Here is a 17,932-nt window from a genome sequence, read left to right on the forward strand (position 1 = left end):
AGGAGAACAGATGTCTGTCACACTGAAAATAGAATCATAGAAACATAGAAACATAGAATCATTTAGCTTGGAAAAGACCTTTAAGATCACCCAGTCCAACCATTAACCTAAGACTACCAAGTCCATCACTAAACCAGTTAAGGGTAGAGTAGCCATTTCATGTTTCCTGTCTTGGTGGCTGGATTATTTTTAATGAAAGTAAAAACTAGGAATCATTAAGGTTGGAAAGGATCTCTAAGATCATCAGTCCAACCATGAACCCAACACCAACATGCCCACTAAACCATGTCCCAAAGTGCCATGTCTACCTGTTTATTGAACACTTCGAGGGATGGTGACTCCACCACCTCTCTGGGCAGACTGTTCCAATGCTTGACTACTCTTTCTGTGAAGAAATTTTTCCTAATATCCAATCTAAACCTCCCCTGGGGCAGCTTGAGCCCATTTCCTCTCATCCTATCGCTAACTACATGGGAGAAGAGCCCAACACCCACCTCACTACAACCTCCTTTCAGGTAGTTGTAGAGAGCGATAAGGTCTCCCCTCAGCCTCCTCTTCTCCAGGCTAAACAACCCCAGTTCCCTCAGCCAATCCTCAGAAGGCCTGTGCCCTAGACCCTTCACCAGCTTCATTGGCCTTATCTGGACATGCTCCAGCACCTCAATGTCCTTCTTGTATGGAGGGGCCCAAAACTGGACACAGGATTCCAGGTGCGGCCTCACCAGCGCCGAGTACAGGGGCACAATCACCTCCGTGCTCCTGCTGGCCACACTCTTCCTGATACAGGCCAGGATGCTGTTGGCCTTCTTGGCCACCTGGGCACACTGCTGGCTCATGTTCAGCCAGCTGTCAACCAACACCCCCAGGTCCTTTTTGGCCAGGCATCTTTCCAGCCACTCTTCCCCAAGCCTGTAGCGTTGCATGGGGTTGTTGTGACCCAAGTGCAGGACCCAGCACTTGGCCTTGTTAAACCTCATAGAGTTGGCCTCGGCCCATCGGTCCAGCCTGTCCAGGTCCCTCTGCAGGGCCACCCTCCCCTCCAGCAGATCGACACTCCCACCCAGTTTGGTGTCATCTGCAAACTGACTGAGGTTGCACTCAATCCCCTCTTCCAGATCATTGATAAAGATATTAAACAAGGCTGGCCCCAAAACAGAGCCCCAGTGTGACACAGCTGCTTTTATAATAGATAGCAGCGACGGCAACTGTGATGGCTGTGAGAGAAGCTTTTGCATACAGAAGCCAGAAAAAGTAATGTGGATTTTGTAACACACATAGTAATTGATCATAGTAGATGAGGCATTATACTTAGAATGGTTTCCTGACGTGAAAAGATCAAGGTCTGTTTTGAGTACTGGTATATATATAAAATGCAATTAATTCTTTTATGGTGATAAAATATTTTTGTTTTCCCACAACACTAGTATCAATTTTACTGTCGTTGCATCATGTAACATTATATGCAGAAAGGGTAGTAAAAGAGTTGGGAAGAGCAGTTTTAAATGATGTTCACAAATAATTTAGAAGGAACGTTATATTCTCCTGTCCTTAATGGAAGTCACAGCTCCACTAATGAAGAACACATGCATTGGTGGTAAAGCAAAGTCGTTAGGAATCAAATCTGTGATTGAGAATTTTAACTCCATAAATGAGCTGCATAGATACTTAACCTGGGAACTCCCAGGATATTTTAAGCATATTTCCAGTTAAATCTCTCTTGAGGAACAGCAAGTAGAACAGTAATACAGAATCATAGAATAGAATCATAGAATCATTTAGGTTGGAAAAGACCTTTAAGATCATCCAGTCCAACCATTAACCTACACTACCAAGTCCACACTAAACCAATCAAGGGTAGACTACACTAAACCACGTCCCAAAGTGCCACATCTACCCGTTTTTTGAACACTTCCAGGGATGGGGACTCCACCACCTCTCTCGGCAGCCTGTTCCAATGCTTGACTACCCTTTCCGTAAAGAAATTTTTCCTAATATCCAACCTAAACCTCCCCTGGCACAGCTTAAGCCCATTTCCTCTCGTCCTATCGCTAACTACATGGGAGAAGAGCCCAACACCCACCTCACTACAACCTCCTTTCAGGTAGTTGCAGAGAGCGATAAGGTCTCCCCTCAGCCTCCTCTTCTCCAGACTAAACAACCCCAGTTCCCTCAACCGCTCCTCAGAAGGCCTGTGCTCCAGACCCTTCACCAGCCTTGTTGCCTTTCTCTGAACACGTTCCAGCACCTCAATGTCCTTCTTGTATGGAGGGGCCCAAAACTGGACACAGGATTCCAGGTGCGGCCTCACCAGCGCCGAGTACAGGGGCACAATCACCTCCGTGCTCCTGCTGGCCACACTCTTCCTGATACAGGCCAGGATGCTGTTGGCCTTCTTGGCCACCTGGGCACACTGCTGGCTCATGTTCAGCCAGCTGTCAACCAACACCCCCAGGTCCTTTTTGGCCACGCAACTTTCCCGCCACTGTTCCCCAAGCCTGTAGTGCTGCATGGGGTTGTTGTGACCGAAGTGCATATATATTCTTCAGAGTAAGTGGGGGTATTGCTTTTCCTTTCACCTGCATGTGTATTCCTGTTCTGCTGTGAAGATACCATTGACAGATGTTTAGAATGCAGGCTGCAGTTTTATGAGTGCAACTTTTCACAGTTGTCGCACAAGTTTGATAAGGGCAGCCTTTTCTAGGTGTGCCTGCTTTGAGCAAGGAAGTTGGACTAGGCAATCTCCAGAAGTCCCTTTCAACCTGAACCATTCTATGATTTTATAGAATGGAACGGAATGGAACGGAATGGAACGGAATGGAACGGAACAGAATAGAATAGAATAGAATAGAATAGAATAGAATAGAATAGAATAGAATAGAATAGAATAGAATAGAATAGAATAGAATAGAATAGAATAGATTGAAATGATCTTAAATATTGTAATAGCACATTGATTTCCTCATTTGTTAAGACAGGCAGTGTAATGTATGACAAACCTACAACATTCAATGGCTTGGTTTTTGTATACTCCCTAAACGCAGTAAATTACAAAAAAGTCAAATCTACAAGTGGTTCAGTATTACATATTCCTGGTGAGAAAAGAAAATAATCAGGTATACATGGAGATGATAAACATGGAGAAAAAATCATTCCATGATATCTCTAGCAGAGACTTACATATATCAATAATACTGTGCCTTAACTTAGCTTTCTTTTCTTATGCTAAGGAATCTAGACTCCTTCCAGTAACATACCTGCTTGGTGTTCATCTCATGGTCCTTCAAAATCCATAATTTCTTTTGAAAATTTGCTTTCTACTGAGATGGTCCCTGTATTACGTTTCAATGGCTGGTTATTTCTCACAGGGTTTAATAGAATTCAGTGTGCCATGGTATACTACAGGTGTAATTTGTCAAAATAAAGATTGCAGGATGCTTCAAACTTTTTGTAAAGTAAAATGGAAAAATCCTACAGAAATAAATACTGCATGCTGGACAAAACAAGAATGGTGTTGAGTTGGAAGAGATCCATATATGTCATTCACTCCATCAGCCTGAGCTAAATTAGGATTAAATACCTGTTATGATCTATCCTTTCCTTCATGTTTTTAGATATTCTTTTTTTTCCCCAGATACTACAGAAGGCCGCATTAGTTTAATTTTTTTAGGATACCATAATATTTTATGTATTCTTTCCAAGAGTAAAATAGATTCCACTCTATTTGAATGTTATTAATGTCTTCTTTAAATATCTTAATATTTACTTTAATTTAGACCTTTTCACTATTACTCTAAAATACATTGTTCTTTGAAATTACTATTTTCTCCCCTCCCTGATATATACCAGACCAAATATAAAATTAGACTTGCCATGTGATGAGTCCAGAAAACTGAATCAGAAATCCTAATAAAACAACTACATTTTAGAAGCTCTTCTATCAGAGTATGCCGAAGTATGAAATTGAAATACCTTGTGGAAATATGTAAGTTTTATTGAATTTTTAGCTGGAAATTCACAAGAAATTTACTAGCTGGTATTCTTAATTTTATGTTAATCTATAATTTTTTTTATTGCAGTATTTTAAAGTGTAATGTCAAATGATTTTTTTAAATATTGTGAAAAACAAAACAAATAGTTTTTGTGATCTTTGACTTTCCTGAAAGATATGTATTCAACTATGACCAGCTGTACAAATAATGTACATCCTGTCAAAATCTAGTTCAGTGTGAAGTAAGTTAGGCCTTTACCTTCTATAAACCAAATGGGCTAAAGAAGCTATTGTATGGATGTTACTATGTAGAAGTGTGACAAACTGCTCTGTGTGTTTCAGGCTATTCATTAGAAAACAGCTAGTGCATTACTGTGAAGAAAGAACGAAAAAGGTGGTTGCCACAGACTGAAATTAGCTTCCTCAAGAGATAGACGTATTTTAAAATATACAGTAAGAAAAGTCTACAACAGAGATTTTTACATTTGTATGGTTCTACAAGACAGTCACTTGAACTTAAACTTTCTCTGTCATTATGGTAATGGCACTTTAATGGCTCAAAAACCAATTGGACTTTGATGTCTGCCATCTGCATGCAGTATGTCTTAAGGTACTGCAGTTCCAAACCTTAACGGGTGGTGACGTCAGTTAATATTTCTTCCCTTTCAAGCAGCGGAATCAGTGGGATGGCATTTTTAATGCATAATTATATCAATCTGTCTCTCTTCTGTTATGGCAATGGTATTTTTCTCTAGATAATGATTTCCACTTATCCCAAATATGTTTATTATTGTCACTTTTTAAAGTATTTTGCAGAAGTTTCAGATGATAATTCTTTGCCACCCATTAGGAAAATGCGGCTCTCCCCTTTACTTTGTTTAGTACCGATTACTCTTACAATTACCAAACATGGCAAAAATCTGTTAAAAAAAAAGAGGGAGTGTTAAGAATTCAGTTATTAAGTATCATCAAGGTTCAGGCCATACACTTGGAATTTCAACAATGAAAACACACAAAGACGTACATAGACACCTCTGCCTCCATACATGCATATTTGGTAGAAAATATATTTGAAAAATATCTTTTTAGTTGTTGCTAGAAGTTCCATGGTTTGTTTATCTGCAGAAGAACTTTAAAAATAGTAAGGGGAAAAAATGGAAAATTAGTTCTCCAACCTAGTTTTGTACTTTCATGAGATTCAATAATGCTACAATTTAATATGTCCTTAGAAATCAAGATTTTGAATCCATAATAATTAAAAAAAAAAATCTTTCAGCATTTCTGAATTTATATTTATAAAAATCAGAGGTAACAAAGGTAAGCGTATGCTATTTTATTTTATTTATCTAGTTACCAAGCTCTGCTTAGACACTATTTCAACTCATGATAATCAATGTATAGTGTTTACAAAGTGTTTATCTTTTTACAGGCATCCACTTTCATATAGAGATGTATTCATATGATTACATGAACATTTCATAAAAGTTAGTGGAAACTTTGCTCTGTGTAGTAAAATGTTGTAAGATTTGTGATGAGCTTACATTATAGTTTGTTATACTCTAAGAAAGTCTGTGTAGTACCTCATAGAATAAGTATTAGATACTTTAAAGTTAATGAGCATATTTTTGTGCTTCAATGTTAATAAATAATGTATTCTTCAAATTCTTGTATAAAGATTCTTCAAATCTTGTATAAAAGGTGACATCTATTAAAGATTTATATTTAAGAGAACATGACACGTTTGATATTCAACTACAATTAGTCAAGATATGTTGACTTGATCTGAATGCTATTTTTCATGCCTACCATGCGTTTTCAAATGAGATTAAGAAAGGTACTAAGGCAGCTAAAAGAAACCTGTTTTCCTTCATTCTTCAGTGTATTTTTAAATTAACATAAAGGTAATATCATAGTATTCTGATACTTCTGTTTCTTTGAGCTGCTAACAATGCATCCTCATCAGTAGAACATATGATAAATATTTAAGAAAGACTGATGGATGTCGTTTGACACTGTGCTCCATTTAGTTTCAAGCATTGTGATTAAGTTTTATTTTGTACAAAGCTTTCAGTCCACTTACAATATATGGCATAAGAGGTGGAGTTTTCTATAAGGTGTCTAAAATTCTGATGAATAATTGATTCTAAATGGTTAGTCAGGAATATTCCTCTGTCCTAACAGTGCATGCTGTATTCATTGAACTATTAATTTGTTTTTTTGCTAAGGTATTTAACAAAATTCTTCAAACCCAAATCTTTGATAATGAACTTTCAAACATGTAATCTATTAATTAAAATTAAATTGTAATTATATCTTTTTAAAAAAAATGCATTTTTTCTTTAACAAATTCAAAATAAAGGATGTAAGTATAATTCCTGGTAGATTATATTTACCAGGAAAATATCATTACTTCAGTTAAAAGAGGTAGAAACTGAATCTTATAGGAGTGAAGTGACTTATGAATACTCATTAATTATTTGTATTATATTAGAAACTAATTAAAAACGTACTTATGCTGACCTTACTAAGAGTTAGCTTTTGATTTGGACACACAACTAGACAGCCATGAAAAGCATAAAGAGACCACATAGCCTTTCATAGACCATTAGGTATCTTTTTGTATGCATTTGTGTATAGTTATTTTAGGTATTGACTATATTCTTCTAGTGCAAACCTCCAGCTCTGGCTTAGATATTTTTCTTGTTTCAGGATATTTTAAAACTGAAACCCTTACTGTGTTTAAGTAAAACCTGTAATTCCATTTTCTCCTTTGATAAAATGAAAATGCCACCTTAACTCAGTACCCTGATGTATGGCATCAGTTGCCCGAATTGACTGATGGCATTATGCTATTATTATATACAGCTGAAGTTACATAATTCCTTCTATGAGACTAGAGAATACTTTTCTGAACATATTTTGCTCTCATGAATTTTTGGGAAAGCAAGTATAATCAATTTTACCCAGCTTCATACACAGGTGACACAGCAAATCACTCACCCACAGAGGCTGGGAATAAGAAAATTATAAAACTCGTATTTGGATTGATGTTGCCATTTAAAGTCATTTTCAGCAAAATGTTTATAGATGCACCTGACCCTCTTCCTTTCTACCTCATTTCTTAAACATCTGATATTGAGAAAAAGCTATTCCACAGCTTTGAAAAAAACATTTATTCAAAAGCAAAGCAGATCAATAACAAACTAAAGAGTATTATCAGCTCAGATGATACATAAACTCATAGGTTATTCAGTAGACTACACGTAAAGTATAGCAGAAGGAATAGCATTCTAATCTGCCTCATTCAATTCCTAAATCAGATATGAGAATATCCGTTGTATGCTGTGCATTCAAAACTAATACACCTTAGCTTTCTGTAACTGCTGCAGTTATATGGCCAAAAGTGATAGCACTTTAGGGCTTCATCTTGCTGTCATTCAGGTGAATACTATTTTTGCAATGGATTTTCTGGGAGCAGGACTGAGCACAGATTTGAGCACCATCTCCTTGCAAATTCATGCTTTTAATAATCAACAGTGAATGTTTTCCTTAGTTGTATTCATAGTATTGATAACAGGTGAAGGTAGAAGCACAAAAAAAATCTGTGAATGATATGCTGTTGTGGCTCTGAATGTTGATTTGAATGAATCAAATAATATTCTGAGCTGATATTTTGCCATCTGAGGCTCCCGTATATTCATGTGGTGGAAACCATGTGATGGAAGTACAAATCATAAAAGAAAATCTCCACAATCATGCCTGAAACTTCAAAACGCTTTTTTCTGAGAAGAAAAAGGTATAAAAAGAAAGTAACTCATGGATAGATATGAAAGAAAAATTCTGGAAATTACTGCTCTTATGTACAACCCGTAACTGATGAGCAGGTCGTATTTATATATGTTTGCTCAGAGACTTTCTTTCAGTCAGTGCTTCATGTATGACGTCTACATGTTGGTGTTTTATTGGTGTTTTCCTCTGTTTCAACCTAATGAAATAAAGGCTGGAGCATATGAGTCTATGAATTCTTTTGTCTGCTGTTTGGTTCAAGACAGAGGTTTTAAAATGATATTGCTCTCAGAGCTCATGCTGCCAGAGACCTTGCTGCCAAGTCTCTCAGAAAAGACTTTGTAGGTACCTGAGTACATGGGTATCTGGATGCCAGAGTAAGGATGTCAGGCAATTACTAACCGTAACTACATCTTCTTCAATAACCTTGGTGAGACTAGTGTGATCAGGCTTGTGACAAATACCAGAGTTAAATGCCTGAGTTGATGAAGTCTTAGTGAGACTTATTAGATAGGGTTTAGTTTGGCTTTGTTTGTTTTTTAAAGCAGATACTAAATTTGCTGCTTTTTTCTTTTTTTTTTTTTTTCCTTTTTCCTCCTTTCACACAGAATGGACTCTTTAAGATCCTCTGGATCCAAATATTCTCTTGTATGAGAGTTGGTAATGGATACTTCAAGTTCCTCCACTAGCCTAGGAATACTAGGAAAACAGTTCACCTTCAAGTTTTATAGATAGCAGGATCCAAGTACAAGGAGTCTAGTTTACAGGTTTATGTCCTGGCAAGACTGAAGTGGTGTAATGGGCAACACAAACGATGATAACTTTCAAAATAAAGAAGTTCTTTTTTTCAAGTACAGGGATAAAGGAATGTGTTCTGAGGTTGCATAAACATCAGTTAATTGTATCAGAAAATATATGGGGGAGAAAGTGAAACTGACCAGATGTTTTTAAATATAGGTTTTTAGGCACAACCTTTTTAATTTGAAAACAACTTTAAAAAACTTGAAAATCAAAATTAATTTTGAAAATGAAAATTCTTCTGGCCTTTGCTTGCATCCATAACCCTTCTGTCTCTTCCTCTTCACACACTTTTTCCAGTAGTAGGACAGGAAAAGTAATACTAAGAACAAAGGAAAATAAGAAGAGAAACAAAACAGGAGTAAACCCACCATCACAGACTGTCAATATCAAAGACCTCTGGCTATTTGTGTCTTTCCTTACTGTGAAAGAATCAAAACAGTTTGAGTGAATAAAGGTTGGGCTAGATGATCTCTAAAGGTCCCTTCCAACCCAAAGCATTCTATGATTCTATGATTAAACTTATTCAATTTTACAAACTTTAATTCTGTAATAAACAATTGCAATATAACTACATGCAATATAAAAATATATAATGATATATTATGTATAATATGTAATATATAATATATTAATAGTAAAAATATAATATAGAATTATATTTAAATGCATATCTAGAGGTATATTTATACATATAAATACATAATTTGTATTTTAATTTATAAAAGTACAAACAGTACAAACAAAGTTACTTAATTTGATATACTTGAAAACAGAAATTAATTAGAAGCTTTAATTGGAAGATGTGGAAACACCTAGAGAATGTTAGTCAAGACATTCAGTTATTTAGATTTTTAAATTTGTGTTTAAGAATGTAAGTAAATGCCTTGCATTTTCAAACACACAGTTTTCACAGAAGCCAGTTTAAAAAGAATATCAGTAGTAATTTCAAGGTTATAAAACTTTGAAGGAATAGTAGGATTGACTATAGTGGTAGTTGGTCAGATGATGTAGGAAGCACTACAATTGTTCTGTTGGAGGTTTATTGGTTAAGGAACGTTACAGATGCTGCTCCATCATTTCAAATAAAGATAGACTGACCTTTACCTCTCAAAGCTGCAGACTATTATAACAGGCTCTTGAAAGAACAAAAATCCATCTGTTTTTATTAGCACAACCCATGTGAAAAAACATCTTTTGGAGACTGAAACTGGCAAGCAACATTTAGAAGAAAGGTTGGAATTGTTTCTGCCAGATATTACTTGCATATATATTCTTTTAAAGGATTCTGAACGCTTCTTCAGAAAATATAGGCCCTCTTAGTGAATGACCGTACAGCTCTGTCAGAGACATTGTTGCCTGATAAATGTAGGGAATCAAAGCTTCATCTGAAATAAATAATAATAGTAAAAAAAAAAAAAAGGAGAAGGAAAACTGTGTTCTCCCAGCTGCATATTTTGCCAGGGATTTTGGTCTCATCCAGTTACCTAATCCATGCATATATCTAAGCAAGCATAAGTATATGTAACTACAATAAATATCATAGAATCATAGAATAATAGAATCGTTTAGGTTGGAAAAGACCTTTAAGATCATCCAGTCCAACCATTAACCTAAAATTACCAAGTCCACCACTAAACCAATTAAGGGTAGAGTAGCAAGTTCGTGTTTCCTGGCTTGGTGGCTGTATTATTTATAATGAAAATAAAAACTAGGAATCATTAAGATTGAAAAGGACCTCATGCTTATATGTTTATAAGTATACTTATATAATATAAACAATACAATATAAATACAGTATATATATGCATACAATACTATAATGAAATGTAATTAAATTAAATTTTATAATTGATATATGAATAGCATGCATATATATGAATAGTAAGTATATCACTAAATATATCCATATATCACTTTATATAAATAAATAAGTAAGCTTGTGACATCACAGTCACATACCTTCTTTAGAGTGCCTGAAAGACAGTAACACCTAATGGACTGCTTTTTGTTAAATATAAATTATGACTGACTTTTATTTTTAATAAGGATCCCAGTGGTATTTAAAGAGAGAACTTGAATGTCATTATTATGCTGAATCTCCTCTATATTGATCTGGTTACTATTATTTAAGTTAACTGTTTCAAAATAACTATAGTATGCCATCCTTTTGAAGTATTTGGTGCTTAATGAGAAACAATAGACCGCTACTTTAGAGCTTTAGCTATACTAATACTTTGGATATTTCTGTCATTATCTTATTAACATATGATCACTTTTTTCAATAAAAATAGTTCCTCGTTTCCTTCACTTTGCCTGAGTAACAAGGTAGATCTATGGTCTTTCTGCCATTTGTGGATTTATGATCACAAATTTAATATATATCTGTAATAAACATTATACTGATAAAAACAAGATCAGAATGTAGTTCTTTTGCTATTGTGGACCTTTCAATTCAGTTGAACATACTGTTTTGACAATGTTTTATCCTTAAAATCCAGTATCTTTGCTGAACAGATTAATCAAAAAATAATGTTGATACCTGGGCAACATAACTGTATGACAATTTAACAGAACACTGATAAGCTGTATGAGAATAATATTGGACACAATCTTGCAATTTGTATTGAGAGGTCAAATTAATTTGTATCTAAGTAGAATTTAGGCCTAATTCTTTTTAATTTTTAAGCCATTTTTATACCATTTGGGTCAAACTTCAATACAAATTTAAAAGTAGAGATGGCAACACAGGGTATTTATGGGGGGGTGACATTGTGTCTAGTCCTTGAAAGTAAGAACTGAACAGTTGTTTATAGGAGATGTAGTGTCATGGAAATCTAACTGGTGACAGGCCTTTGGGAATTTTCCTTGATCTTACTTCCATCTTAGTGAATCTACTAAATTTAATTAAATGAGACAGTATTTCTCTGGGAGCAAATGAAACCTAAATATGGACATGATCTGCATATTTTTTGTTACTAATTTCCACTGATCTCCTCTGGCAAATTGTTCTAATTGCATGACACTTTGCTGATTATTCTCTTGCCCATCTCTACTTCTCTTGTCCACTCTGATGAGCCCTTGAATTTTACAGTATTTCAGAGGAAACAAAATTTAATAGGTGCATTGGACTGGAATTCTGTGTTAATACTTTTGTGACTTTTAAGAAAATAATTAAGACACCATCTTCTACTCAGATTTATAATACAGCAGCAGAGAAGTTGCTCATAGTTTTCCAGTACTTCTCAACAGCCTAGACGATTTTGGTTTTAATTACATTTTAAAGGATTATAGTTTCATTTTAATACTCAGAAATCAAGTTGCTTTCAAAGAAATAATAAAATAAATTTCTAGCAGGATCCCCTTGAGTGATGAGAATTAGGGAGGAGAATTAGTCCAATTTATGCATGTTTTAAAATGTTCTTTCAGAAATATCCTAGCAAGAAAAAAATCTATTATTTCTAGAATTTATCTTTCTTTTATTTTCAGACAAATTATAACAGTGATTTTCTGAATGCTTTACTACTGTATTTGTTGTCTCTGGTTTCTGTTGAAATATTTTTGAGAAATAAATGCATTGAAAGTAAAAAGTTATAGAGGAAAAACACCCCATAGATCTTTGAATAGTACAAATAGGAAAATCATATGATGTATGCTGCTAGGATGGCAAATCATGCTTTGCCTGAATAATTTGGAAGAAGTTAAGCAAAGCCAAGTGCTTTAAGCAGGACCTGAAAAGCAGTAATTTTTTTCTTTTCTTGGGACTGACAGATGTATGGCTAGAAATGTATTTTAAGAGAAAAAAATCAGGGCAGAAGCTACACATTACAGACTCTGTTTTCTGGAACTAGTCATGAAGATACTGATGACTGACCACACTGAAGATTTTAATATTTTTTTATTTTTTTTTTAACCTTTGGAGGAATTACAGAAATGTAAATGCATATTCCCTTATTGGAGTGACATTGTTCATCGCGATGACAAAGGAACACCTAGAATAAGTATTAAGCTTTCATTTACAGTAACCAGGTTAGACCAGGGTGATGTACAAAACTACTTGTAAATTATTGTTCGTAGCTTTATATTTATAGTGCAGTGAGCAGGGTTTGTCAAACAACATATGTGGTAGTTTTCTTTGGGAAAAGTAGGAGGAAGAAGAGAAAGAAGAGGTGCTGACTCCCCAAAGGAAAGAAGACTGGAGGGGTATAAGGTGCAAGGAGCAGGAGGTGGCTGTGTGCTCTGAGTGAATGTCTAGGGATCACTGAGGCAGCTGAGGCTACTCTGAGGACTTTCAGAGCCAGTGACTTCCATGGGAGCCATAGGACACTGAATAAACTTGGCAAGTCTGTTTCAAGTTGTGTTTCAGGGTGAAAGAGGTTGCCTAGGGTAAGGAAAAAAGGAAGTGGCTGGGCAATCAGGGAACAATTTGATGAGCTATAAAGCTACAAAGAGCTCAGATCAGCTTGCGTTCTACTTTTTTCTTTTTCTATGGTCATGAATATTTCTTCTGTTTACTAACTAGTTTAATAAGCATGGAGTAAGGTTAAAGAAGAGCACACTTAATCATCCCTTCCAAAGAGAAACTAAATTAATAAAAACATCCAAAAAAGATCTTCTCCAAACAGATAAGACTGTGTGGAAGCTTCCCAATAAAATGGGAATAAGCAGTCAAGATCTTAAATGGATGTGGAGTAGCTGGAGAGTTTCTGCTCTTAAGTATATAGATTGACAACTGAGGTCTAAGGACTGAGTTATAACTTGCTTGCTGAATGTGAAGGCTGCACACCTTTAAGAGTTATCAAGACTGGGAACTTGGGATGTGTAGAAAAGCTATTAGTCATGGGTACATATGGTACCAGTGTAGAAGGGATGTTCTGGAGGTTTAGCTCAGGATGCTATAAGGAAGGCTGAAGTTAAGGACCTTCATAATTTGAAATGTTACCAGTTGCACATGAGAGGTCTAGGATTTAGTTAGAGATCTGGAGTTTCATGCATGGAAGAGATAATCATGCAAGGAGGAAAGGCTTAGATGTGTCAAAACTCTTGAACCCTCTGGAAAGAAGATCTGATCTGGAAAGAAAGGTTTCACCTTAATTCTAATAGAACCAGACTCTTACAACTCAAAATTAAAAAGGTCACAGAGAACTGCTGGTTGAGAAAAATTGACAGCCACAGAACCATGTGGTTTGGGTTGACAGGACCAAAGCATGTATGACTAACATTTAATGTGTTTCTGAAAAGGCCAGGAGGAAAATAAAATAATAATTACAATAAATAAGGGAGGCAGGTTAGATACCTAAATGCCAGCTGATTGGGGCATGCAGTATTGAGTGAGAGGGTGAAAGTAAAACTTACTAGTGTTGAACGATATGAATTCTGGCATCCTAAAAATAAAATGGGACTTTAGAGTGCTTGGCATCAAGCAACTACCCTGATATAATAGGAATGTCACCAGACCTGATGGAAGAAGAGTAATTAGTAGGGTAGAGCAGTGTCTGGCTAGCACCTGTATGGGAACAGTGAAGTAGTGCATACGGGGAGCAGCTCTGTATTTGAAGGATTACATAAAGTATCATAGCATAAAAATGGTCTACCAAAAGAGAAACCCCTACTGTAATATTAAAAATATAATAGTAAACCTGTAATATTGAACATTGCTCATGACAAAAGTAGTGTTCAGGAATAATTGACCAGCTGGGAATTTGGAGTAGTGGGTATTAATAGTGAGAGATTTCAGCTGTCCACAAAAAGACAGGATCAACACCATATCAAAAGGGTAAGTAGAAATAAAATTTGGGATTTAATGACTGACTACAATCAAAGACACTATTCTGTTTTCTCTTTTGATTAAATGCATGGAGTCTAATTTGAAAGATTAGAGGGCAAGCTGCTCTGTACAGTTAAATTTAACACAATAGTAGAAAGAGTAGGCCAAACAAATCCAGCACACAGACATTCAATTTCAAGGAAGAGACCTACATAACCTTGAGTTACTCAAAACCAAAACAACCGAACTGAAAAAATACTACCACCCTAAAAGAAACAGTGTAAAAAGTGGCTTGGAGACTGTTAGAAATAGATACTTTATTAGAAGTCCACATAAACTGAATGCCAAGTTCAATGAGAAAACAAACAAGCAAGAAGCTTTGGAGTTAAGGAGGATCTGCCAGGAAGAAAGACTAGCTTTTGAAAAATAGATGGTATATCCTAATGATAATTGGGAGGTACATAAAATATAATGGATGAAATATGCATGTAAAATTAAGAAGGATAAAAAAAATATTAATAGAAGAATGCTTTTCAAATGATGGTCAACTGGAAGCAAATTTTACATTGAAAGGGGGATTATGGACATACTCAGATTAAACATAATCCTTAGTTGATATAAGGATCCTTATGTTAGCACTGAAGCCTTAATATTGTGCAGGGAGAGGGCAGTACTTAAATGTCTTGAGATAAAAGAAAATTGAGTCCATCTTACTTTTTTCTTTGTTGTTTCCCCTCCCCTCCAATGGTGCATTTTCCACTAACTGCAGCCAGGTCTGTGATATACTTTTGTATTTACAGAACAAACTTAAAGAAATTGCTTTCTCTATAGTTACTCAACTACACGTCAAATTGTGCTCAACAGTTAAAATCTATCTGAAAGGATTCATTGCAGAGTTGGCCTCTAGTATAGTTGTGAGTATCTCCATGTGCTGGGGTTCGATTCCCCAATGAGGAGGCATTTACTGATCACCCCTTGACTCTCCAGTCACCGGATCAGCTTATGGATGGGAACCAGGGAGTCTCGATTGGTGCAATATTGTTGTCAGCACATTGTCATGGTAGCAGTTGGCACCTGTTGTTCTTTAACCTGCAGCACAGACAGATCTTCTGAGAGATCAGGCAAGTTAGACAGCTGTTAATCTTCCCCATACTCAAGGCAGCTATACCAAAATCTTCCCAGTATCCTTTCATCCCTTGAAACATGCAAGGTCAGGTTGGACAGGGTTCTGAGCAACCTAGTGTAGCTGAAGATATCCCTGCTTATTGCAGGGGGTGTTGAACTAGATGACCTCTAAAGGTCTGTTCCAACCCACACTACTCTATGATTCTCTGATTCTCTGGTTCTATGATTGAAGCTACTAAGTTCAGCTGGGTAGAGATTTAGTGAAAACCATGACCAGCTTTAGATGGACTGCATGAAAAGCATTGGTTGTCTGGATCATTTTCCTAGTAGGCGACTCAGTCTACTGTCTTTTCCAAACCACAAGACCAATTTAAGAGAAAAAGAGAAAATGTTAAAATAGAACCTCTCTTTTCTGACAGCTCTGAACTTCTACTTCCTTTTTCTGAATAAATTAAATAGTAAAAGGAGTTAAGGTGGGCAGAGAGTAGCTATGATTTTTCCCCTCTCTTTTCCAAACTCATGAATTTTGAAGATATGTACTTGTTGATCTGTTTGTGAACGAGTTCAGATAAACTGTGTTATTGTAATATTGTTATTGTAAAGGGTTTCAGCCTATGGAATTGAAACCAGAAATTTGCACTGAATCTGACTGAACAACTCTCTCTCTCTTCAGAATACATTTTATTTTTCAAAGTCACATTTTAAAGTTAAAATACTAACTTGGAATATATTTCATCATTTTCACTCTACCTTTGCCTTTTAAAACAAACCATTTAATAACTGTCTCACCATAAAATCAAATAAACTTGCCATGTCTTGTGCCTTGTTTTAGATTAAGATAAACAGTATTTCATACAGGAAAGAAATGCAGAGAACACCTTTTCTTCAAGTTTTGTTATAAACTTTAAAAATACCAATATTCTAGGCCAAAATGCAGTGATAATAAGGAGGGACAACATTTGAAAACAAGTAGTATGATATTCTTGAAGTACTCCAATGGACTAGAACTCAGCCTGAAAAACTTTATGAATACCATTGTCTGTACTTAAGTGGGATGATATACTTTTATTCTACCATTTGGACAGTATAGAGCTAAAGTGACTGTGCTGTGTGATATCCTTGAAGCAAATGTTACTTCACTTAGGCAGTCTTCTCCTACGGGAAATTCCTATGAAACATACAATCATTCCACTGTTGTAGATTCTGACAGATACATTAATAATATTTCAAAAAGGATGTATTTCTCTATGGAGTTCTACAGCTTTTTGAAGTAATTCTGCAAAACTTTTAATTTATTTTTACTAGAATGCCTCAGTTTGTACACACTACCTTGGAGTACATCATCCTGTTCTACAAATTAAATAAACATAACTGGGGAAGATATATGGAAGCACAGAGCCAGGGAAATGCCTTTGTTTTCTGTATTTCAAATACATGCTAAAAACTGCAAAAAAATGTATGTTGCCTCTTCTCAAGCCTAAACATGTTGTGAAGTCTCTTTTAAAGAACCAAATACAATCTCCTCTACCTCTTCACCAGCTGCTGATAATTAATATAGTACCCTCTGGTCTATATATATTATATTGACTGTATCCCAAGGGTCTAAGAAGGTGGGAATATGTGCTTTTCTTTCAAGACACATGATACAGTGCTGTCGCATAGCTAAGAACGTAACAGTCAGGATACAGCATGTTTTTTCAAATGTTCTTGAGACTTTTCTTTCTATGAGGAAGGGAGCAGATAGTAACACCAGGCATAATTTTTCCCATTGTTAACATTTTCAGCGTAGAAATTAGCAATCTATGTCTGTTTAAAATGAGATGGTGGGAAAGTCTTTTAAACCTTGTGAAGTTCAAGAAGGCCAGGTGCAATGTCCTGCACCTGGGTCAGGGCAATCCCCAATATCAATACAGAATGGGGAACTGTTGTGGTTTAACCCCAGCCAGCAACTAAGCACCACACAGCCACTCACTCACTCCACCTACCCCGATGGGATGGGGAAGAGAATCAGAAGAGTAAGAGTGAGAAAAACTCCAGGGTTGAAATAAGAACAGTTTAATAATTGACATAAACTAAAGTAAAATAGAAGTAGTAGTAGTGATAATAATAACAATATAATAATGATGATAATAATAATAATATACAAAGCAAGTGATGCACAATGCAATTGCTCACCACCCACCGACCGATACCCAGACAGGTCCTGAGCAGCGATCGCTGCTCCCCGGCCAACCCCCCCCAGCTTATATACTGAGCATGACATCATATGGTATGGAATAGCCCTTTGGTCAGTTTGGATCAACTATTCTGGTTGTGTCCCCTCCCAGTTTCTTGTGCATCTGGCAGAGCATGGGAAGCTGAACAGTCCTTGACTAGCATAAGCAGTACTTAGCAACAACTAAAACATCAGTGTGTTATCAACATTCTTCTCCTACTAAATCCAAAACACAGCACTATGCCTTTTACTA

The sequence above is a fragment of the Pelecanus crispus genome, chromosome Z (assembly GCF_030463565.1).
Source record: "Pelecanus crispus isolate bPelCri1 chromosome Z, bPelCri1.pri, whole genome shotgun sequence".
Classification (NCBI taxonomy): domain Eukaryota; kingdom Metazoa; phylum Chordata; class Aves; order Pelecaniformes; family Pelecanidae; genus Pelecanus; species Pelecanus crispus.